At 29.8% G+C, this 26,357-nt stretch overlaps 1 protein-coding gene across 9 annotated transcripts in view; it reads right to left on the bottom strand.

Moving 5' to 3' along the window:
- LOC139512495 (thrombospondin type-1 domain-containing protein 7B-like) overlaps positions 1-26,357 on the bottom strand; it is a 187,851-nt gene that overhangs the window by 113,048 nt on the left and 48,446 nt on the right. For 6 of the 9 annotated variants that reach the window (XM_071300138.1, XM_071300142.1, XM_071300141.1 and 3 more), the window contains 3 exons: positions 11,706-11,774; positions 9,111-9,182; positions 4,907-4,977 (listed from right to left, as the gene is read on the bottom strand). The gene's annotated coding sequence lies outside the window, so the exon portion shown is untranslated. Of the gene's footprint in view, positions 1-4,906; positions 4,978-9,110; positions 9,183-11,705; positions 11,775-13,832; positions 14,076-26,357 lie in introns of those variants that run through there. The other 3 variants (XM_071300144.1, XM_071300140.1, XM_071300143.1) reach the window with 2 other exon arrangements.

Here is a 26,357-nt window from a genome sequence, read left to right as displayed (position 1 = left end):
TTATTGAATTACTAAGAAATTCTATTGAATATTTTGTAGGTGTATTACTGTCTAGATCACATTGTGCAATAGCTGATGGTCGCTTAGCAGGGTAATTCAATACAACTTTCAAAGTAGTTTTGTAAGATTAGATTTGTTTTAGAAGTATTAAAAACTTTAAAAACTGACAATGTTCATAGAAAATGACTACAACAACAGCTCAAATTGGTTATGGAAACGCAAAAGTATAAGTAATTTTCCTTTAATCAACCATAAGACTTTCATAAAATAAAATCAACAAAATTCTTCAAAAAATCCAAGATGATTATCCTATCAAACATCAATTAGTAGAGAGTATTGGAAAAAGAACATCCATACTTTACAGTAGTCAAACACTGGGTTTAAAATTCACCATTTTCAGGCTGAAATCCAGTGCAACTGTCAATTACAAGAAGAAATGAAGACGCTTTAATGAAGCATACTATTAACAGTGTTGAGGTATAGATTTTTGTCTGGCATATGTCATATAAACACTTATACCATGTCAATCTTTATGCTTATTTATTTAATTAAAACTGGATTGTTCTATAAATTGTACCATAGTAGAGTTTCTGTTATTCTACATTACTTTTAGATACTTAAAAGTCTTCCAAAAATGGCCCCTATTACGGGTCTCCTACAAAATTACAACAAAAACCATAAAATTATCAACCAACCATATAATTTCTTCCTCCACTTTAGATATTAATCTTACTGTTTAATCAGAGAAGATCATATATATTTTGGATAATTTCATTGTCACTGACTTATGTAACTTTTTTTATAAAATAAAACCAATCAACTGAACTCCCACAATAAATGCAAGCTTCTCATTTCTGTCAATCCAGCAAGGTTGCTTACATTGCAAGACTTGATATCTTTTTTTGTAATCCTATATTTGAGTAAAAATATTATTAATTCATTAACATAAGTCAGAATCAATCATATCATTCTTCTGAACTGAAAGCATTTCTAAAATCATAATAAATTCTTCATTTTTGAGGATCGTATATTATCGACATGTACATGTACATGTATACTGTTCACCAATTTTCTGTTTTAAATAAATAGCTTAGAAATACATGTTCTTACACTGGATTACCCTCTTAACAATATCACACTGATTTCTAGAGATATATATTCTCAGTTTACACTCTAATTTACCTCATTATTACTTATTACCTAAAAGCAGCCAATTTTTGTTGTTGCTACCTTTGATGTAAAATGAAGCGCAATGAGATGAAGAAAATAATATTTATTACGCCAATAGAAGAAAGCTGAATTCCTGAACTGTAAAAAAAACTTTTCTTGCCTGTAAATCATGTGATCAGAATAATTGAAAAAAGTCAGGTTCTACAAGTTCAGGTGGATGATCATTTCAGCCTTAATGAATGTTTGATAAAATTATCTCCCTTTAGTTTAAAATCATTTTGCCTGTGCAACCGGACATTTCAAGCTTTTAACAACATATGACAGATTGAGAGCAAGAAACAGCATGCCTTATTATCCATTCTGTGACAGTCATTGCAGGCCAGACATAAACAATTAAAATCTACAAATCAAAGAAAGTAGGCAGGTTTCCATATATACTTTTGATAAAGATTATATTCGTTGGTTAGTATATATGTAAAGTTTTCAAAGGTGTTGTAGATAAAAGAGTCTAAAAAAGACATTACATGGTGAGACAAAGTGATGCTTGTGTGCCGACTCCAATAAAACTTTTTAACTACAGACATATGGATGGATAGACAAAAAGTATACAATATATAAGACTTTTTTCACATTCAACCTACCAAGTGAGACTTATAATTTCAAGCAACAGGTAGCATTGCCAAGGACACACTTCTTTTTATGACTTTCCACCCTATTACTGGAAACTGCTAATTGAATAAGTAAAAAGTAAACTAGATGCACCAGATTTACTGCTGTCAACCACTTAGGTAAGTTCCTGACAAATGCATTACACAGATCTTTACTCACTTAACTTGATCATCTTTAATTCTTTGGATTTGCGCATGCCATTTTATAACAGATGAAGTTTCATATAAATGTACCAAGCATGAAAAAACTTCCAAAGTTCAACAAGGTCACACCTTTTAACTATACTGTACATCATAAAAACTCAAATTTAAGATCGATCTCACTTTTTTAACTTTATTGTTGAACATGTAATTGCTGTCCTAACTAATTCATCTAAACACAGAATTTGTTGTATCAGTTCATAAAGCACACCAATATTTGGACCTAACTTTCAAATTGAAGACAGCTATATATAAATTGGTAAATGTCCATAAGAGATCTATTGAAAATACTTCTTCTTATTTGACAGTAAGAGGTTTAATTAATCAAGAACAAGAACTCTTGCGTCAATCAAATTCAAGCTTATTACAATGCCATATCGCACAACCATGTCAATGCCAATCCAAAGAACCATACCTCAATTAAATTTAATTTAGCGTTTCTTGTATTGCCTCTTTTTGTTAATAGTTAAAATCTGATGCAGTCTGTGCTATTCTATTAAACAAGGCAATGTATGAAGACTTCATTAGTTACATAAGATTCTTTAATTATCATCAACATGCAAAGCAAACATTTTTCTGCAGTTTAATACAGCGAGTGATAAACGAGGGGGAATAGAAACGTAGGCCTAATAACTCTTTATTAGACCGACATTTCCTTCTAATGTTCATGAAATAAAAATTACAGTCAGATTATGAAAGTCACTAAGGAGCAGTGTAATCATGTAGTAGAATAGAAAAAGGATATTTGATTTAAAGCTGTGTAGTATATATTTCCCTAAAGCATACCAATGAAAAGTCATTGAAATAGATAGGAAATTATTATGTCAACTTAATGCTTAAAAAAAAATACACATAAAATAAGTTTGATGAAATACCTAAAACTGAAATTAACCTTATGAGAGAAGAAAGATACCGAAGGGATATTCATAACTCATACTTTGGAAAAAAACTGACAATGTGTTGACATAAAAAAAAAATATCAAAAGAAAAACAACAGTACACAAAACACAACATAACAAATAGGGCTCTTCACGGTTAGTTCGGCCATATTAGATAGGGGCAGATTTTCATAATGGAGGTAAAAATAGTGTGAAAAAAACAGGAAAACATCATTAAAACAGCTCTAGAGCAGTTGCTTAGAAACACACATAGGATTTCCCATACTTTCATACTATTTCCACCTCTTTCTAAAAAATCTGCCCCATATCAAATATGGCCAAAATAACCATGATGAGTCCTATTAAAAACTAAGCTACACCCAACCAAAAAAAGACATGATCTCTAGTGCTTCAGAAGGATAAGCAGATTCTGCTTCACATGCAATATCTAATGAAATTTCATTCAAAAAATAATAACAAGACAAAGGTCTTCATGAGGGAATTAGTTGTGTAAAGCTGATAAAAGGCAATACTCCAAGATATAGAGCAAGAACAAAGAACTTAAAAGTCAATACAATGTCTTTGATCAGCCATTTAAAGAAAGATGAATAAAACCACATCAATGTAAGTACAAAAGAGTATATCATAAGGGCAAAAACCATTGAGTTCATTTTTGACAAATAATCATATCAGCAATGCAATTACAAAATAAATATAGCAAGCAACAAGTAATTGTTTGATTCCTTGCTTTAGACAGGCACAAAATAGCAATGATGTTGTGTGTAACATATAGCAGCCTGAATTGTGGAAACTCGGGAAAGGCATCTTTTGTTTTTTTAAGTGGTTTGTTACAACAATGATACAGTGGTGTAATGTTTGGGGTGGCAGCTAGGAATCTTGATTTATGTTGTAATTATGGCACATTTTTCAAAGCTTAGTGTGCAGGTTTTATGTTCCAGTTTACACAGGAATTGCAGTTTTAAATATTTTACAATGGTGTCAATTCTCAAATGTTATTATGTTTTTTTGTGTTAAGACTTTGATAAACATCTCACTTCTCTCTTTATTCTACATTTGTTTCTACTCTTTCATCTTAAAAGGGTTACTTTTATTATTTGCAATTACTGCAACTGTACATTTTGTCTTGGAATATATTTCTATTACAGACCGGTACTAAAATAAAAGTCTATTATGCTCTATACTCAATAGAATATAGTTAAATTCAATAAGATCTAAATTCATTATGATTGCTTTGTTCAAACTGATTTTCCATTAAATAGTGATTTAAGTCATTGTAGCTGGGAAATGTAGGAGAATAAATAAGAATGTCAGACGTCTACTAAGAAAAGACTTACAATCATTACAGCATACATGTAACTACACCCTGATATATATACCTGGGGTTATAGTATGATTATCAGACTTAAAGATTCAGAATAACAAAATTAAATACTAAAGTGGCTGACTGAGTCAAGTTTTGTGACAGAAATGTCTAAAACTCTATTAAATAAGCAGTTTTGTATGTTATTTGGTATACTGGCATTAGTAGAAATTTTGGCATAAAACAAGTGACAAGTAAAATTTTTAAAATCAGTTCAAATCATTCATCTTATTTTAAAAATATATTCCTTATCTTAATGTAATGTTAAAGATTCAGTCATTATAATACTAGATATGATAAGTTATATGAATCCAACAAATGACCAGGCTAAAAAAGTTATCTAAGCCAAAACCATCAAAATATTGTAGCCTTTTTTCAAGAAAATGCCTATAAATTTGCTCTTTCTAATCTTTTAATTAACGTAAAAAATGTACCCATTTTCTTGATAGTTTGTACTCACAGAAAGTGTTCACTTTCCAATAACAAGTTCAAAAGCTTCTTTAAATGAACATGAAATCTGAGTCTAATGATGTATATCCTCCATATATAAGAAGACAGAATGTCAATTTCTTTCACGGCTCTTCGCAATCATTTTATTTGTGACTTACCTCGTAATCTGTTGAATGCTCCTCAATTATGTAAATATTTCCATAAAATAATCCAACACTTAACGCAAAATCTGTAAGAAAACAATAAGCATTTAATGTACAGTTCCTTCTATATTGATTCCGTAATTCTGAATGTTCTGAACAGAAATGGAATTAAAGACAATAATAAGTCAAGCTGCCAATTAGGACTCGTTGTTATCACGTTATAAAGGCAACCAATTTCTTACATAGATCTTAAAACTAATGATCTTTTCAAATTTTACGCAACACACTTCAGCCAATAAAATAACTGATTGAGTTTCTTTAAATCCTTTTGTAATGATTTGTTTCAAATTTTATCAACTATAAAAGACATTTTCTGTTTCAGATAGTTGATTTCAATCTTTCATGTTTAAATTTCATGCTGCAAACTTATCTATGATATTGAAAATAAGATATGACTATATATAAACATATGACAGAATGTATAACAGTTTTATAATGTTATTCTCAAAGCAACAATGCCTGTGATTGAGAACATCTTTTATTATATTTAAATGAATCTGACATCTATGGCACAACTTCAAGGAACTGTCCTATACAAAAGAACTATCTACTTTTCATACTAATATTCTCCAAGGAAAAGATAAACACAAACTTAAAATCACTTCTTTGTAATAGCAACAGCACAAATATCAATAAAAGTACAACATTGTGTTATCAAATAGAGGTTAAGAGAAGAGAAGGTTTGTCCAAAAACTGTTGATGTCACATTCTACCATGTTCTACCATCCTCCCTTTATCAAATTTAATATGGAAAAAGATTGATTTCTTGGTGTTATTAGTTCTCTTTTGCAATCATGTAATATATTACAAGTTTCAAATAGAAAGATTTATTAATAACAGAAAATCATTTTGACATCAACTATTTTCTGTATTAGTGATTAACTTTGGCAGAAGAATTATAACGGTAGGATTTTTTTTTTCAACCTTAATAATAAAAAAAAAAATTTTTTTGTTTGGCCCTTAAATTTGAAAATTAAAAAGTACTAATATTACGTCAGATGTTCATTCAACAATAATCTGACAGACATTAGATCTTTATAGCTTTTTATATTTCCATTGCATATTATTATTTGTGTATTTGACAGCTTGCATTTTCTAGCTCTCATGTGTGTTGTCATTAATAAATGTGTCTGATAAATAAAAGCTAAATTTCATATGAAAATCTAAAAATTTTATACTGCGCAATGGATATCCATTCAGAATTACGGTAGTATGAAATAAGCCTCTAGGAATGAGCAATCATAAGCAACAAATATACTTTTGGCAAATAAAACAATTATCAAATTCTTGTATCATGTATACATGTACATGTAGATTGTATAATTGTAACTACTGCTCATGTTCATAATTTGATTCAGTCCCGGACCAAGTCAGATGTTCACACCAGGAATAGTTTGTAATTAATGACACATCATTACTGAGACTGACTGATAACATAAGACAAATCAATAGGCTGCATGAACAATGTCTTCTCACCTCTGGAGATAAGGAAACATGAAATTCACAATGGAACCTCCAAAAAAGGACAAAGATATAATTGTCTAATGCTAAAATAGTTAATAGAAGAAATGACACTTTTGCAATAAAATTGAGAATGGAAATAGGGAATGTGTCAAAGAGACAACCCAGCCTGAAAGAACAAAAAACAAGTGAAGGCCACCAATGGGTCTTCAACATAGTGAGAAAATCCAACACCCCAAGGCTTGATTCAGCAAGCCTCTAAAAAAATGGGTACAAAAATTTTAGAAAACTTATTTTGTCTATAAATTTTACTTCATTACTTATACAGTGTCAAATTATAAATTGTGGCTTAATTTGAATGTAAAGAAAAGATAGCTTTTGTATTGCAGATAGAGTTAAAACTTTTGTTTAAGTTTGTTGTTTAGTTGTTGTCTTATTGATATATATTCCACATCTCCTGTTATCATATTATAACAAGGAACTGTTTGAATTCTTGAAAACTGTTAAGAACTGTATGATGAAAGATAAGCAAAAATAATACCAGATATCAATACATAAAAGACATTTAAATGTTCTAAAACAGACCTACCACTTATAATTCAACCTGCACACATAGTGATTATGTATACCCATGAACCCATCTTTAAAGGTTGTTACTATTAGAAGGAGAGGGGAGTTAAATTATACAGCAGATCAACTTGACAAAATGTAGCTGTTGAAGACAATTATGATGACACTGCAAACAGTGTCAAATATTAAAAGCTATTCCTTCAATAATCAAGTCAGTAAAAATGAGATAATTTAGTATTATTTGTAACTTATCAATTAGATAAACATCTATATTAAACTCATTCCATACTTTCATACAATTCTATACTAGCCCAACCCTGTCTGATGATGTTAAATGTATTTGTTGAAAAACATCTAATTCCAAATGATTTCATGGGATGGGAAAATAAATTGCACCTGAAAAACAATGCAATTTGTTAATACATTTCATTATCCTGTGTAATAAAAGTCTGAATAGCCAGCATTGATTTCCCTTTTAACAGATGTTTTTGGTTTGACGTGGGTTTTACAGAAATAAACTGACCCTCATAAAATGTTTTACGAAGCCAAACTATGTATAAACAGAGAAACAAACAGGGAATGGTCAGATCTAATATAAACGTCCCACCGAAATAGAATATAAGCAACACAATCATAAACCAAGGTTACATATCCAATTTCGGCTTCAGTGAATTCCTGAAACATTTGGCAAAATTTAAGAAAAAGGCATGAATTTGATTCAGTATTTTATGTGAACTGATTTTGATTCCCTTATCAAATTTTGATATCAAATAAAAAACCAGTAATGTTTGTGAAACACATGCCATTATTGATACATGGTAGTCAACACCAGATAAAACCCATAAAATTAAAGATGTGCTGTTTTAATTGATTACCATCATTTTTTCATATTTGCATACTTTCAGGAAACATGCATATGAGAAATGATGGCAGTTTTGGATATGAGAATATTACAGGACTGTGTGGTGAATTGTGATGGCCAACTATCCATCAAGTCCAAATGGTGTGGATGAAAGTAACATAAGATCGTACATTTTAACTTATAATACATGTATAACCCATAACATACTGTTAGCAAAAATTCCTATGCCACCTGATTTCATATAGGATTAAATTCCTGTTAATTCATAAAGTTTGCTGTGTTCTTTATTATTGCGGGAAAAAAATTGGTTAGGTCAAGTGATATCATGTCTCCCAGTTTAAATTTTGATAGCATTATTTTTCCAAGAATCGTTATTTGCATTCAAAATTCCCTGAAATCTAAAAAATAATCTGAAATATCTATAATACTAAAATAACGAGGTCCAATTTGTCAGCCGTCATGGGGTAAAAACGACAAATCAAAGAATTCAACTTTTTATTGCTAATATAAGACAATGGTGTTGATTAAAAATTACACCACTCCAGACCCTATTGTTTCCCCCATAATTAATATTGCCAATAATTAACAAGTTCCGGGTCAAATCCGATACTGATACCAATAGTATATTCACATGTTACCTATATCTTATCTGTATGTTCCGCATCTGACAGACGCAACCCCAAACGGTGTATTTAGGATTTGCTATATACACAGATCATTATCACAGGGGTGACATTACTAAATTCTATCATTGTCACATTGTTTTCTATTGTAGTATTTTAATCAGTATGACTTTAAAAGATGACAATACGAATACTAAAATTCTAGACTTAAAATAAGGCGTATAGGTACAGTTTCCAATTTGTTAGCCGGCATGATGCAAAACAGAGAAACGAAGAATTCAACTTTATCTATAGCTAATATTGGACAATGCTGTTGATAAAAAATTACTTCATTCCAGGCCCTATTGTTGTCAAATAATTAATATTTAAACCAATAATTGATAAGTTCCAGGTCAACGGTTTCAAACAGAAAGATTTTGAAAGTAGAGAAAACTGTGAATCTTATTATCAACATGACTTTATCAGATGACAATATCAATACTAAGTATCCAGGCTAAAATAAGGCTGATACATATTTATATATTTTAATTCAGTCACGGACCAGCAATTTCACAGGTGTGTTCTAGTTGAAAGTTAAATTTTCTGAACTAACAGTATACATTTTTTTCTAAGAACATTTGCAATTGTGTATATGGTACCATACCTTTGAGATTTGATTAACTAAAAATCCAGCACCTTCATAAAAATAATCCTCTTAATATGGGTTTCAGGCAATCTGAAATTAACAAATAAATGTTAATAATACCATATATATTTTCAAAACTATAATTGAGATACCAAGAAGTTCAATCTATTGTCCAAATAACACTTTTATGATCTCTTTAAATCCAATATTACAAATACATATGTTTTTCATTGATCACAAATCCATTTCTTCTTTTAAAATGCAATATCTCAAAAGCATATATTAGAATGCTGTACACAAAATGACAATCACAAGAACTTCTGTGCAGTACACAATAACACAAATACAAATGTCTATTTAATTGCATTGCTGTTTAGTATCACAAAGACCTATATTTTTGTGTGATCATGAAAAAGCTATTTACCCCACAGTTACACAATGATGCTTGTCTACCTAGCATATGTCATTAATTAGCCTTAATCACTTTCCCTTCCACTCATGTCCTAAGAAATATTCCACCAGTTGCATACAGCCAAAAAAGTTTCTTCTTTTCTCTGCATGGCTTCAATGCCATTCAGAAAATTTCATCATGATGCAGTACATAGGATATCTATATAACACAGCAAGTGTTTCTTTACTCTTCATTCAGGCAATTTAACCTTTTTATGGACATTTCTTTAACACCAAGAATTACAAATATACCTTACAAAAAATGAATTTTGAGTGCAAGAAGGTTCATCTATTTACAATGTTACCGTTTCAACAGCATTAAATTTTAAAAGACTACATTCTTGTAATTTACTTATGAATGCATGTGTTTTTATAACATCATATCATCAACAGGCACTTCAAATAAACATAAACTGCAATTCTACTTATTATCTACTTAAATATCTACATGATAAGAAGCCATTTATATTTATTTACTTCACAGCTTATCTTAAGTTTATGCAATATATTACCAGGTAAAAAGATATCTAACAATATATCTCTAATACTTTTTTTATTATACTCTGTACAAAATAATGATAAAAAGGTAAAAGAGTTGTCTCCCTTACATGGTTATTATTAAAGTTATGTTGTATGGTTTAAATCAGAGACAATGATAAAATAAACTGTCTACAGAAATTCTTGTTAAATATGACTTGTTTACAGTTATAGTATGTAAAGCAGTAAATTATTTTTATATACAGTTTTTTGTAATTACCTATATTTAGCAGTTTTAGTGAATTAAATTGCTGTATCATACTACATAGTTGTAAGGTAATCTCAAACAAATTATTGCTGAGTTATATAATACAAAACAAAACTACATATTTTGTGGTCAGACTATCGCATGGACAACCAATTCAAGGTCTCTCCATCAGGCCCATCTATTACTAAAGTGTGAATAAATGTGTTTGAACTATTTTAACATCAAAGTACAAGGGGGTGGATCCAGGGGAATTGGGGATGTGTCCAAAGCCCTCCTTTATAGCCAAAAGAAATTGCTTTTTAGTACATTTATTCGAATTGCATTGAACATTTTATGTGAATGCACTGAGAAGAACCACATTAATATAAGTGCAAAAATCAAAATAACCCAGGATTAAAGATTTACAATTTTAGCAAAAATATATTCCTGTAATTTTTTAAACTGAACAGACATGAAAAAACAGTGTTCAATTGACTTTATGGGGAAAAGCTTTTGGTTCTACATGTACAAAAACTCCACTTTTAACATTTCATGTACAAAGTAATTGGAAGTTTGTCACTAAAATTGAAAATGTAAGTATTTGCTCTTGCATCTACAATGCATGAAAGGAGATAAGATGTGAACATCAATAAAGTCATAGGTTTTGAACAGCACAATATAAACAAAAACATCAAAACTTAATAATAGCTTAATTTTCTCAATCAAAGAATACATGAATATTGCATAGATGTTCTTAGAAAAAAAGTAAAATCAAAACACTTCCATGTGTCTTTTGAGTCAGTTATCTTTCATCTCTTGTTATTTCTTTGTGTTTTTGTCCTGGCTTTGAAATAGAACATTTTTCAAGATACATGGAACATGATAAACTGCTAAAACTGGCCAAAAATTGTCACTATATAATCTTCTATATTAGGTAGTCATTCGAGATTGATGGTGTATGTAATCATGGTATTTTTAAAGATCACCGTTTCTGTCATATACGGGCTTATTATAACGGTTATAAGGAATCAATTTTATGATTGGGTTAAACTATTTTTTTTTAAATATTGTATTGCTTATCTTCAATTTACTGTCTTTGTTTTCTGCCTATCTATTATAGCTTTCAGGATAACAAGACACAAAAACATAAAATTTAAAAAAAAAAAATAATGCCATTTTAATTGGTTCAGTTGTTGCAGAGGAAATTAAGAGACCTCTATAAGATTCAACTGATGACAGACACCACATTGCAAAAAGGGTACAGCTAAGGCCTTCAGCCAGATGAGCATAAAGAAGGTAGGAAAAGCCAAATTTTAGACAATCTGTAACCTCTGCTTTTTTTTATCAATCAATAAATAACTACAAGACATATTTCTTCTGGAACTTATGGACAAATATTCTGATATCAATAGTGTACAACAATTTATAAACTTTCTTACCTGAATTAGTAAGTTAATATCCTTTTAATGTCCCAAGCAAATCTTTATAAATCCCAACACTTCTCATCACTGTAAAAATAAAATATTTTACATGCAATATGATCACTTCTGATATTGATTATAAAACTGATGATGCCTTGTTGCTTTTCCTACCTTAAAATCAACATTAAGTAAGATGCCAGTTACCAATGTGGCTTTAATTAAGCAAATTATTATGTTTACCAGAAAACATATATAATCAACAGGCATTAAGTCCCCCTACAGACATACATAAGATATGAAAAATGATGATAATAATTTAACAAGCTACTGTAATATAAATCTTTATTGATATCTCAGGAGACTACATGAAATATGAATACTTTTCTTAACAGGACATTGTCTTTATCATAAAAGAATTCTCTACAGACTTAAATAGGTAAAGCTCTTCTTATTTTCTAGCAATAAAATGGTTTTAAGATGGAGACAAAAACAAAAGATAAATAAATATGTCATTATTTTTCTAAAAATAATCGCAGATAGTCACGATTACCTTAGGGAAAAATTGGTTTAATAAAAAATTGATATTGAACAACAATAAAAAAGCTTTTACCAAGCAATTGTTATAGAGTTTCAATTTGAGTGGGTATTTAGAAGTTTTGTTGTTTCCAATTAAAAATATAACCCCACCTTAAGTAACAATTGTAAGAACAAAACAACTGTTAGAATCACTCTTCATCCCAGAGTTAGAACTATAGAAAACCATAGGCAATTCCAGGGGGCCCTGGAGGGGGGTCATTAGTAGGGAAAATTTGGTTGGTTATATAGGGAATCACTGAAGTATGACTTTTAGGCAATATATTTTTATACCAAGTCCTTAATCATTTTTACTTCTGGATCAATTAATGTTTTGAGATCAATTCACATTTTTCTCTAAATCATAAACATTTATTACAGCTTAGGAAATTAAAAATAGAACAATATACTATTTATAACGAATTACTTATTAGCACTTATTCCCTAAGGTTGATTTGATAAATACATCATCCACTTTTCTAAGAATCCATAAGGAGATTTCTTAGACATCAAATCCTGAATGCCAAAAACAAGGACAATTGTTCTCATTTTCCATTAAATTCTCTGGAGAGCTTATAAAGCACCTGTTTAGTCTCGAAAAACATTTAAGAAGACTACAAAAGCTGAAGATTAATAGGTTTTTCGTGTTTCTATGTTGATGATTAAAAAATCTTTAGCTTGTCTAAGAAATTTGTTTGGATATTATGTTTTATGACAGAATAATTGATAACTGCAACTTTGACCTGTGGACACAGACTCAGAAAGTTGAATGTTATTTCTGATCACAGATGTATTAAAAAGGCACATCGTATGAATTAAGTCTGAAAATTCTCCATGAAGAATACTTTAAGCAGTGGCAAGGGCAATCATTTATATGTTAAGTGTCTTGCTCATCTCTGAAAACCTTTTTAGTTAACACCAAGATAAAGACAGCAATAAGAAAACAGCTTTCAAATTCTGACTGTGATGATTGCTGTGAATTCAGAAATTTTGCATGTTTATTATGTAATTTATAATCTGATTGCATATCCAGTATCCTAATTCATAATTTACTTTATTCATTAATAGCCTGTAATTCAGTGCCAGTGGATGTCTAAGTTGTTGTACATCATATTTGTTTAATTCTTGTACATAAACCAGGCCTTTCAAGTTCTCTTGTTTCTCAATGGTGGTTTACATTTGTCATTTCAGGGCCTTGTATAGCTCACTATGCAGTAAAGGCTTTGCTCAATGTTGAAGGCTGTAAAGTTACCTATAGTTGTCCACTTCTACATCATTTCAATTCTAGTAGAGATTTGTCTCGTTGGAAATCAATCATAACACATCTTCTTATTTTTTAATGATTAGCAAAATTTTCAATATAGATTACATGTTTTTCTCAAGCACATATTTGCTCGTTTTTTAAAGATATTAAGTATTTATCAATGAAAAATTAATAGAAAAGTGTAACAACAATAACTCATTAAGAATCCAGATAATTAAAAAATTATTACTTTTGTCTGCAATCTAATTATAAAATAACAACAGGTCTCAATTTTTCATTTTTTTTCTAATAGAAACAAAATAACTTACATCACCTGAATAGTACAAAAGTAGCTTCCAGTGAAATAGTTATCTCCCTTATACAAATTAATGCATATAATGAACTACTTTTCATTATATTTAACTCATCTTTATCTTGACAGCTATCTCCATACAACTCATCATAGATAACATGCAGACTGAAATATTCATCCCATGTAACAAGCTACGCTTCAATAGTTTAATTAATAAAACATATTTTCATGCTGAAATCATGTAGTTTTTATAGACATTTTTCTCTATACAATTGATCTGTCTGCAGATATTTCTATTTCTTAAAATTGTTATTTTTATCAAAAATCTCAGATGTTCTCACACATTTTTCTTTAAAATCAGAAATCTGCAAAAGAAAATCAATTGTTTTAAACTGAAAACTTGAAACAGCTTGAAAAATTAATTTGTTTTAGAATACTTCTTTGCACAATTTATAAAATATTGTATTCATTATAAATTGTTTTAATATGAGAAAAAATATTGATTGATCTGTGTATTAATTCATTAACAACAGCTTGAAACTTATTAATTTCCAATTATGAATGCATTTTCATCAAATCGTTTATTTTTTACTGTTATTGTAGAGAAACAATACAATACTAGCAGTCAGCAGGACAAGTGAAATACTGGATTAAAAAAGTACTACTAAATAGGAAAAAAATTAAAAACCTATCTTCTAGAAAATGACAAAGTTCAATAAACGGAGCAAAGTGAGTGATTGAGCAATTTATCAAAATATCATAAACCTATATTGGTTTACTTTTCCAAATTGTGACTCAAATGGAGAGTTGCATCATTGGCACTCAAACCACATCTTCTTATATCTTTTAGTACATTTATTTTCATAAAACTGCTGTTAATAAGTATTACAACAATCTTTTGCAATTTTCCATTGTACTATTTTATCAACTGTTTGTCAAACTCAGAAGCAGTTCTAGCAAACCAGAATATTTAAAAAATCTATCTGTCAATCTATATATTCAAAGACTTTATCGGAATATTATGCATCAATTATTCTTTAAAAAAAAACCTGTGATTCATTGTTTATACAAAAAAGTAAATTTACATATGATGCAATGAAGCATTTTTTCATGAAAAACTCCTTATTGTTCTCCCTTATTTTAGTATTCCAAGGCCTTTGTGCCACAGCATTTTCTGAATTCCTAATTTCCAAGAGACAGACTTGTAAATTACTCACTATAATTATATTTTCAAATGTAATCTATTTACCGGCATTTATTGACTTCATTCATTTATTTTGGAATAAATTCACTCAGAAAAGTCAAAAGTCAAGCAGAAAATGAACCATTTAAAAACATTGCTTTTTCGTTTCATAACAGACTAATGTTTTATGCTTTTTGATGATGTTAAATATTCAATTTTTCATCCAGAACTTGGATAAATGGATAATATCAGCACAAATTTAAGAAATCATGTCTAGTTTTCAAATGCATCAAAGGATAGAATTTATTTTACCAATGACAGAATTTTGCAGTTTCCATTCAAATATATCTTATCCCAAGATGTATTTTAAGATTTTGTATTGGTAGTTTGATGTATTACCAATGTCCTCTTACTCTTTCAATCAGATATACAAGCTCATCTGATGAATCCAGCATCAAACTTTGAAATAATTCTATCACTATTTTGTTGTGATGGCATAAAAGGTCACACATTGGCCCTTTGGACAAAACTAGCTGGAAGAGGAGAAAAAAGAAGACTTTAATTGCAATTAATATGCCCAAAACCTTATAAAAGGGGGCCCAAACACTTTTTGAAAACGGCCCCAACACATTTTAAGCAAGAATGTGTCCATAGTACACAGATGCCCCACTCACACTATAATTTTCTATGTTCAGTGGACCGTGAAATTGGGGTCAAAACTTTAATTTGGAAAAGTGAAACTGCGAGCTACTGCTCACTGATGATACACCCGCCGCAAGTGGATAATATTAATAGTGTAAAAATATGCAAGTGTTCGGTAAACAGGAAGTTGTCGAGTGATGAATCTGCAAATGCATCACACGGTATAGCTGACTTATATAAATCCTGAAACCAAATTTCAGAAATCCTTGTATTGTAGTTCCTGAGAAAAATGTGACGAAAATTTTCAACTTGGCTATCATGTGTAAAATCATACAAGTGTTCGGTAAACAGGAAGTTGTCAAGTGATCAATCTGAAAACGCATCACACAGTATAGCTGACTTAGATAAACCCTGAAACCAAATTTCAGAAATCCTTGAATTGTAGTTCCTGAGAAAAATGTGACGAAAATTTTCAACTTGGCTATCATGTGTAAAATCATACAAGTGTTCGGTAAACAGGAAGTTGTCAAGTGATCAATCGGAAAACGCATCACACGGTATAGCTGACTTAGATAAACCCTGAAACCAAATTTCAGAAATCCTTGTATTGTAGTTCCTGAGAAAAATGCGACGAAAAATATTCATGGGACGGACAGACTGACTGACGGAAGGACAGACAGAGGTAAAACAGTATACCCCCTCTTTTTTAAAGCGGGGGTATAATTAGAAAGATCATATCAAAGGGAACATGTGTACTAAGTTTCAAGTAGATGTGACTTTAACTTCATCAAAAACTACCTTGACCAAAAACTTTAACCTGAACTTTGCACGTTCATTTTCTATGTTCAGTGGACCATGAAATTGGGGTTAAAACTATAATTTGGCATAAAAATTAGAAAGATCATATCATGGGGAACATGTGTACTAAGTTTCTAGTGGATTGGACTTCAACTTCATCAAAAACTACCTTGACCGAAAACTTTAACCTGAAGTGGGACGAAGGGACGAACAGACACACGGATGTATGAACGCAAAGAGGCACAGACCAGAAAACATAATACCCCTCTACTATCGTAGGTTGGGCATAAAAAAAGGTACCACAACACCTTTTCAATAGGAGTTGAACACCTTTTGAAATGATTGAGATGCAATCAGATACCAGACAAGTTTAAAAATAAATACTTTTCAAATATGGGAAACTAATTTTTTCCCATGGAGATCATCTGAAACATGATATAGAAGAAAATGATCATCTATGTATTTGAATTAATATAACCTTTATGTAGCAAATATGAGACAATAATTTTAAAATCTTTATATTTCATACTTATGTCATAACATATAAATCAATCAAAAATAAGTTTGGTAGATAATTGATTTTATGCAAAGTTATTTCAACATGATTCTTTTATTGAACCCTATTAAAATCATATTATTTTACAAATTACATTCTGTTCATACAATATATGTCTTGTAATCATTTCAATAGGTAACTGTACTAGTTTAGTGAAAGGGCTATATTGGATATGGTACAGGTAATAGATTGCATTGGTGACACCTTGTGTACAATAAATGCTCAGCATCAAATACAAATTTTGTTCTCAATGGGAATAAAATCTAATGAAAACTTTAATGAAATGGTATTACTACTTTTTAATCTGTATCTTCTGTTAATAAAGTTCTTAATAAATAATAACAACAAACCCAATAAAAGACTCATTTTATTCATTTTAATACATTGTTATTCAAAAGCTTTTCATGACAGGGACTTTCAAAGCTGTGTTGCACATTGTTTTAGGCTGTACATTGACTATTGCCTATATTTACTTTTATTTGGAAGGTTGCTACATGTGCTTGTTTATTCTACATTGGCTAGAGGTATAGGGTGAGGTTTGAGATCTCACAATTTTATTTTTAAACCTACTCCATTTTTGCACCCTGTCCAGATCTAGATGAACAACTTTTTTTCAGATTTGATCATAACACTTCCTAAAGTTTGTTTAAGAACATAGATTTATGATCAAGTGAAGCAAGCAGCTCTTGTGAACCCTCATATCAGACTACTGTAACTTAAACTCATTTCAACAAGATTTACAAAACATTCAAAGCAATAAAGGAGTCAAAAGGCCAGAAACTACAAAAGTGACCACACATAAGATTAACAAAAGAAATACATGCAATTAGTACGATTACTTTCAGATCACAGGATCTTCACACAGAAATTACAAACTAAAAATGACTGTAATTACAGGCTAGGTTTTCAATTCAATTCACCTTTTCTTTTTTCATTCAAATTTATTGACAAATTGATAGGTTTATTCCATTAAAGTTTTGTTCTTTTACTGCTATTATACTTCAAGATCAAACGGACGGATTATCAGGTTATTTTTATTTTTTATCAAAGGAATTGGTAGTTTACATACCAAACAAACTACGTCAAATTAACAGATTCTACTCCTTAATTTACAAAAAAATCATTTCAAAGTTTACCAATTACTTCTGTAATAAAATCTTAATGACATGACTGCTATAAAAATCAGTACAAAACAAAGAAGATTTAATTCATAAAAGAATCATAAATCTTCTGGCTTGTTGAAATCTATAACATTTAGTTATAAGTATATAATGGGAAATTAATGTCTTCAAAATTCCAAAGAATAAAAGAGTTAAGTTGTATTTTGCATCTGCTTAGCAAAATTTATGAGGATCCCTTTCATGTAAAAATGAAAAACTTCTAGCTCTTCTTAAAATCAAAAGCTTAATAACAATTTCAAGCATTTCAAGTATTCCGGTATCCAAACATTATAAGGGCAATTCAGAGCATGCCATATGGTGTCATCGAAATGTTTGTCCATTCTGCTGTATGGTCACCACAATCTTCAATGTCATTTTACTAAACTTGTTTTATTAGTGTGTCATGACACTGAAGTTTTCCACACATGCTTTATTCCAATTTCTTCATTCATCTTTTGAATGCCTTTCTAAAATTACAGCTGTTTGCCCTATAGAAAACCACTTCATGACACTCTAAAAATACAATTTTACAAAGATCCTAACATTAGGGTTTATATAGTAATTTTTTAAATTTGACAAACAGTAATATGACAGGTGATACCAGTATATCAGAAGGCAGTAATCTCAATCCTTCAGATGTTGTATGAAGTTCTTGTTCATTTGATTATTCCGTCTATGAATTAAGCTAATTAAAGGGAAATAGCTGATGATTTTCACAGATTATTTGGAGTATCAAAAGTTTGTTAATTTTGCAGTTAAACAAGTTGGTTATAATTTTAGACCTATGCTTTACTGTATGCTCTATATTTTTCTTTAATATGTCATAGAAGATCCTCAAACCTTTGACTATTTGGCTCAATGTAAATATAATAACGATTAATGTTCTCATAGTACCAGTATTAAGTCAATTCTTACATAAAGCTATAATCAATCTGAATCACTAAGATGATAAGATCTGTATTTTTTTAATGGCTATCAAAATGATCCGTGACTATTTGAAGTACATGTACTTCATTACTTAAGCTTGAATTAGCACATGTATTCGACTTCCAGTATTAAAAAAAATAGATTCTATGACTATTTGAAGTACTTCAGTACTTAAGCTTAAATAAGTACATGGTTATTCAGGACTTCCAGTATTAAAAAAAAATATTTGGTGACCATTTGAAGTACTTGACCAGTACTATAAATCTTGAATTAGCACATGGTATTTGGACTTCCAATATTAAAAAAAATAGATTGTATTATTTGAAGTATATCAGTACTTAAGCTTGAAAAAGTACATGGTTATTCAGGACTTCCAGTATTAAAAAAAATATTTGGTGATCATTTGAAGTACTTTACCAGTACTTTAAATCTTGAATTAGCACATGGTATTTGGACTACCAGTATTAAAAAAAAATAGATTCTATGACTATTTGAAGTATATCAGTACATTTAGGCTTGAATAAGAACATGGTCTTCCAAGAATAGAAAAAGCCTTAGCTGCATGCTCATATGTCAATGGTTTCCATAAATTATCACTTACTGTTTTAAATACATTCTTTGGCAGAATATGCTGTAATATTACTACACCATGTCTTTGATCTTTTTTTATACACATACCAAAATCACCTGCATCAACTGACATAATTACTTTCTTATTTTCATATATATTTCTCTTATTTTCATATATTTTTTCATTTTCTTATATAATTAATTTACTTTTCAGAGGAATTCTAGATGTTCTGCACTGTCAAAGAATTTTGTGTTCAAAATTTATGAGTTAGTTAGTTAGTATCATTTTATTAGATTTATGTGAATTTAGTTAGATATACTAACCAGATATATTTTTAAATTTCAAATTTAAATGTCTCATAAAAAAACATATATATTATTTCTATACTAGAAATCACCTTCTTAATTTTTTATAAAGAATTGCCAGTAAAAAGGTAATTATTTAAGATGTGGTACATAAAATAAAAATGTCATAAATAATAGAACTAATGTAAATACAAAAAAAAACAGCAGAAGAATGCAGGTAATTGAAAAATACAAGGCTGCTATTCCAAAGTGAAATGTTGCCAGCCAATTTATAAATGTGAAATTCAATTGTCTGATCAACAAATGCTGTACAACAGTATCAAAATGGTAAAATATACAATATCTATATTTATTGCATAGCAATATAATATTTCCCACAGAAAGTAACCAAAAGTTAGCGTGCAATAAATTCCAATATTGCACTAGTGCAATAAATCTTCAAAATTCATGACGTCATCAACGACAAAATCTTAGTTTAAACCAATTTTTACTTTCAAATATTATATTGCTATACAATAAAAGGGTTATTGCATGAATATTGGGGAATATTGTTCCTCGTAGAACATATGTTGCACTCGCAAGCTCGTGCAATATAAAATTCTACTCGGGACAATATTCCCCAATATTCATGCAATAACCCTATAGTATACTGTAAGAAAGTGTCCAGTATTATTGTGGGAGCTTCAGAAACAAAGAGAATTTAAGCATAGCTCACTGAGGAAAGGGTTGGGCTCACAATCATCTCAAACCTAACATTGTCTAATGTGAACACACCAAATAAAGACACTAAAATCAATCAGTGTTTGCTGTTGAACTTGAAATATTTGTTTTTGTTCATTGTTTACCATAAATCAGGCTGTTGGTTTTCTCATTTGAATAGTTGTACATATTTTGTATGCTGTGGCAATTTATACTAACTATGCAGTGTGGGTTTTGATCATGGTTGAAGGTCTACTATGAATGAACTTTTGTATATTTTATAAATGCTAGCTTTTTATCTCTGGTGCATGATTGTCAGATTGGCATTCATGAAAAACACGAAATCCCGAAGTCCTGAATTTAAAAAAGTTAAAATCCTGACATCCCGAAATTCAAAACAAGAATTCCCAAAGTCCCAATAAAGGTCCTATACCCCTCATTCATACCACAAATGTATCAACAACCATTATCTAATAAATGAGGGAAATTCACAATATGACAATATCTTCATCCATCGGTTATCTTGTAGTTTCAGAAAAACCAAGTTGGTGGTATAAAACTGATTTCATCACATGTATATTTATAAAAAGATAAATTTTGTACCTTAAACAATCAAGCTTACATAACTGCTACCAAATTTAAAGTTTATGTTATCATGACCTCTGGTTGTCTTTTAGTTTTTGTTTTTTTTTGTGTTGCTGTCACATTAATTTACATCTACCCCACACTTCTGTTTTTATTCCTACTTATTGACCTCTAGACTTTTAGGCTTAAATGACCTGTTGTATTCTTCAGTAATGTGTGTGTTTCCCAATAAATTTTGTATCTGCTATTTTCTTTCTGAATTTATTTTTATACTTGCAAAAATATCTTAATCCAAAAACAAATCTAGCATCATACACGTAAAAGAAGGAAAAGTATGTGATAAATTGTGTATATTTTTGTTCAAACAAATCCCATTAATAGTCTATCAGCAGTTTCCTACTGTCACAAATAATTACAAAGCACAATAAATAATTTACTTTTAACAAATTTCCACATCACTTCATGATCAGTTTACAATCCATTAGGTTTTGTCTTTCCAGCAAAGCTAAATATGGTAACAGTATTTATGTTTTAATGTACAAATTATTCCACAAAAATTAAAACTATAAACAAGGCTTATAGGGAATATAAACTCATTTGCTTTGCATTTCTATCTTAATTTTCAATTTTATTTTGTATCTTATAAAAGCATCCCTCATCAAACACTATCAAATTTTTACTTCAAAATTCTAGTAAATTTCACTTGAATAATTTTGTTAATATTTTACTTGTGGCATACAGTTTAATCAAACAAAAAGGATAACAGAGATGTCTCATTGGTAATCATTGGCAATCTCACCACGGTTTCTTTTTTATAATATAACAACTCTGCCTATGTCAAGAATGTACCTTAAGCAGGCAACAGACATTTTAAGGTAAAACAGAGGTAAAAAAAAACAATTGGTTACTGCACATGTGAATACTCAAATAAATCAACCAGTTAACAGCTTTTTGTTTTTATTTACTACCATCACCGACTATAATTCCCTACCAAATGTCTCTAAACATTTCCTTAATCCATTATTTCTACTCTACTGGCTGTAAAGATTGCAGACTATGGTATCCCTTGATAATTTTAAATAGTGAAATAAATAGTTATTTTATAACTTCTGGGTGTTGAAAGCCTGGTCAAGTTAACCAAATATAAATGAATTGCAAAATTTCTCCCTAGGATATGGTGTTAATGTGTAATTTATGGTATGATATACTACTCAGTCCCATCACTTTAAATTTATAACCTACTAAAGGATGCTTTTCATTACTGCCTTTTATGGTTTGAATCAAAGCAATACATTTGCAGCTGGCCACACACACTTTTAAAAGTATTTGCATCTCTGTTGATAAGCGTTCTTATTTGAATGAGATTATCTGGCTACTTTCTGCTTTAAATATAAAGACCACTTTGGCTAGATTTCCACATTCTAGTTTTAATTTCCCAAGAACAAGACCAATATGAATGTGCTTTTATTATTTCAATGCTACAGCTGTTTCTACTCTTCTCAAAAAAAAACCAAACATTTAAAGTCATAACATAAATAGAATATCATATATTTTGAATTTCTATCACTATTTCATGCGGGTCAAAATTTTTAAAACCAAAGCCTAAACTCCAATGCAAAACAAACAAATCCAATTCGTACACTAATAAAAAGTAATCCTTATAAATTCATGGATGGTTCCCTTAAGCAAATTAAGGTTAATAACTCATTTATCTTCTACTAACCTCTTGAATTCCTCAGAGTGATATCAAAGCTAACTAACAAGACTCATCTGAGTTTCCCTATAACCTCAGACTTCTCTTTGTGGTGCTTCAGGTTGAATATTATTATCAGGATTTGGACTTGCTATTTTTCATGGTAGCTACACTCAAATAACAAGATTTTGTAAATGAGACAGTGTAGCATGTCTACAGAACATATGATGCCTTTTTGTTGATTGAATAACTACTTTTACAAATAAACTGTTGACACATATGTCTCGCCTATTTGTAATTTCAATAGTATAGGTATAGTAGTTCAAATGTTGGAATTTTTAAAGGCAGAACTTGAAATAAGAAAACTATGCAAAAGTCTCAAAAGCAGTGAAGTGAGGGTTAGAACAAAATAGTTTGTCTCACCTTTGTAACATTGTTAAGTAGAGTAAAAAGGCATAAGCAAGAGTAAAAATCTATTGTTATAGTGTCAAACTCTGATTTATTTTGTGCAAAAGTATGAAGTTCTTTTCTGTTATTTTACTCTCGAATCAAAGTTCATATAATTATACCAAATCTTCTTTTCCAGCCAAAACTATGAATTTGATTGATAAAAATTGACAGAGAGAGTCCTGAAGGTTTACTAATTGTAAAAACAGAAGCTGTATAAAAGATGGTCCTAATTCAATTGTCTTTCTGAATTTATATGCAAATTTCTGACTTCCGGAATCTGTATCCAAAATTGTGTTATATAATGACGTCAAATATCTCTTGCTCAGTAAAAATAATTTGAACAAAAAGCATCTTAACACTTGAACAAAAATATAAAGCTTTTCTAACAGTTCTGTGTAATTAATTTATTAATTCAAAATATTCAAGAACATTTTGGAATTTTGAAAAAAGTACCAAAACAATATAAAATTTCATTAGAGTCAAACAATATCCCAAAATGGCAATTATCTCCATTAAAGCATTTCCATACCATGCTCTTATTTAATTATCTATCCATTCTACTGATTGACATCTGATTTGATCATACTTGACATTTTAAACCCATCTTTTTTGTCTACATAGCGGAAATTAAGGTGAAACATGAAATTTTTCACTCCGACTTTTTGTAATATTAGAATTCCCACCTCGAACAAAAGCTTCCTCTTTGGGTTTCTATTATCCTATAATCAACTGAGCTAAGATGAATGTGTCTAAGGCTATTTAGGGTTTCATCAGAATTAAACAGTATCTCTCTCGCCAATTTGCTATCATACATGATGGGTTTTAAGTTCAGAAATGGACATTGACGCAACAACTGGCTACATAAAGATATTCGTAGTTTAAGATTAATAAGGAATTTCATCAAATGCTCTTAATTCACTGCCAATGTCTGACTTTCATTATTGATAGAGCTAATTTTTTTGTCATTTACTAAGCCATAAATCTTGGTTTATGTTTTACATAAACAGCCACAAAATACAAAAAACACAGATTACAATGACTGGACACATGCATAAAAATGACATAATCGGGATACTATCAAGGTTACCTTGTTGCAGCATTTTTCATGTAAATCCCAAACACTGTGGAGTCATTTTTTATTCTTTGGATACCAATTCAAATTATGTCAAGAGGAACTATGAATTTTGATTTTCAACCATGTAAAAATTATCTATAGCAGCGATGGCTCATAATGTCTGGCATTAAAGCCAGGCAAATAAATGAATATGGACAACTAACTTGAAGCATCAAACTAACATCAAATCGTATGACTGGCGGTTAATTAAGATTCAAGTTTCAAGTGACCTCCAAAATTTAATTTTCTAGTTCTATAAAGTTAGATGGTAAGAATGTTCACCATACTCATTATATATTCCGGATTTGACCGTAACTTAAACTAGTTCAGATAAGTGAAGCAGTAAAAGTGCTTCATGATTACAGTTTTTTGGTCAGGTTGGATGTTTTTTTCCTGGAAGTGCACTGAAACAGTTATGTACTCTTGTTAGGAGTCAAACAAGTATGAATTGTTGGTCAAGCAGCCTATTGTTTATGAAAATTGCCATCAAATAATGCTCATTGTAACTCATAGAAAAAAAAGCTTGTATGTAAATACAAATTATATAATGCTTTATTTGGCTAGACAACAAAGATAAATAGATAGTAGCAATTATAGATTCCTTCTTTAGGCAGTTCAGAATTATTTTAGTTCTTTGATGACACTTCATCCAAATCATAATATTTTCTGAATATTTATAGGCATTTGTACCCACTAAATGCATATTCATGTCACAGTCAATTTACTACTTTTGAGTTATTGACATTCACAGATAAAGAACTAAAGTTCACTAAATGAATATTTATATTTTTTATGGCCAATGTTTATTTTGATTCATTTTATTTAATAATTATTTAGATCAGATATTAAACATGTTTGAAAAAAAAACACGAAAAATATGGAAACCTTACAAATATTATATTTAAAGTCATAAGAAACGAGTGACCAGTGAAAAATAATGTTCTTCCAATTCTTGAACCAATGCATACAAACATCATAAACTTAGTCTTCTGTTCAAGAATTTTTCATTTTTTTCGCATCAATTTCGTATAATCGTCAATTTTTTTTTTCAATTGGTCAGTGTTGATGTGAAAATATGGTAGGCAATTAAAGTTCGTGTTTTGAAGCCAAGTTTAAAGATTGTCACCTAACTTTGTCAACAATCAACAAAAAATCAACAAAAAAGCATGGAAATTGAGCACGTGTCAATCATGTAAATTCAGATAATAGTTTATTTTAAGGACATCCATGCATATTGCGATCACCGGATTTTTACGAGATGGGTCACACTGAGGTCCTGGAAGGAAGCAATTAAAATAAAGTAAACTTCTTCTAAATATGAATAAATTAAAGAATTTTCTTCAGAAAAAAGTTTATGTACATAAGTTTTATATAAATGAAAACTATCCATTGAGTTATAAAAAAACATATGCATTATTTTTTTTAATTTGAGGGTTCTTATGACTTTATAACTCTGATTTTTTTGATTTTTTTTTTTTTGCTTTTTATTCAATTATGGTGTTTAAATTATTCAAAGTTGTTTACTGAAAAACCTGTCACTGAGAAAATTAAATCAGCTAAAAAAATGTCAATTAGTTTTATTTACTAGTATACTTTCAAACAAATTAGTTTTGAAAGATAGAAAACTGGGACAAAAAAAAATAGTAAACATTGTCATTGGGGGGGGGGGGGGGGGGAATAATTTATATAGAGAGTGATTTATAATAATTATCAATCCCTGGATAGACTTTTATCAAAAAAGATGCCATAAGAGACATCATGTATAGCTTGGTTTACACTGTTTGATGGAGAAGATTTTTAAGCATATAATGGAAACAGACTCAATTTGGTTCAGAGGGGTCAACATACTTCAACCAAA

This window comes from Mytilus edulis, chromosome 2 (assembly GCF_963676685.1).
Source record: "Mytilus edulis chromosome 2, xbMytEdul2.2, whole genome shotgun sequence".
Classification (NCBI taxonomy): Eukaryota; Metazoa; Mollusca; class Bivalvia; order Mytilida; family Mytilidae; genus Mytilus; species Mytilus edulis.
The sequence above is the reverse complement of the archived record's forward strand: the minus strand, read 5'-3'. Positions and strand labels throughout refer to the sequence as shown.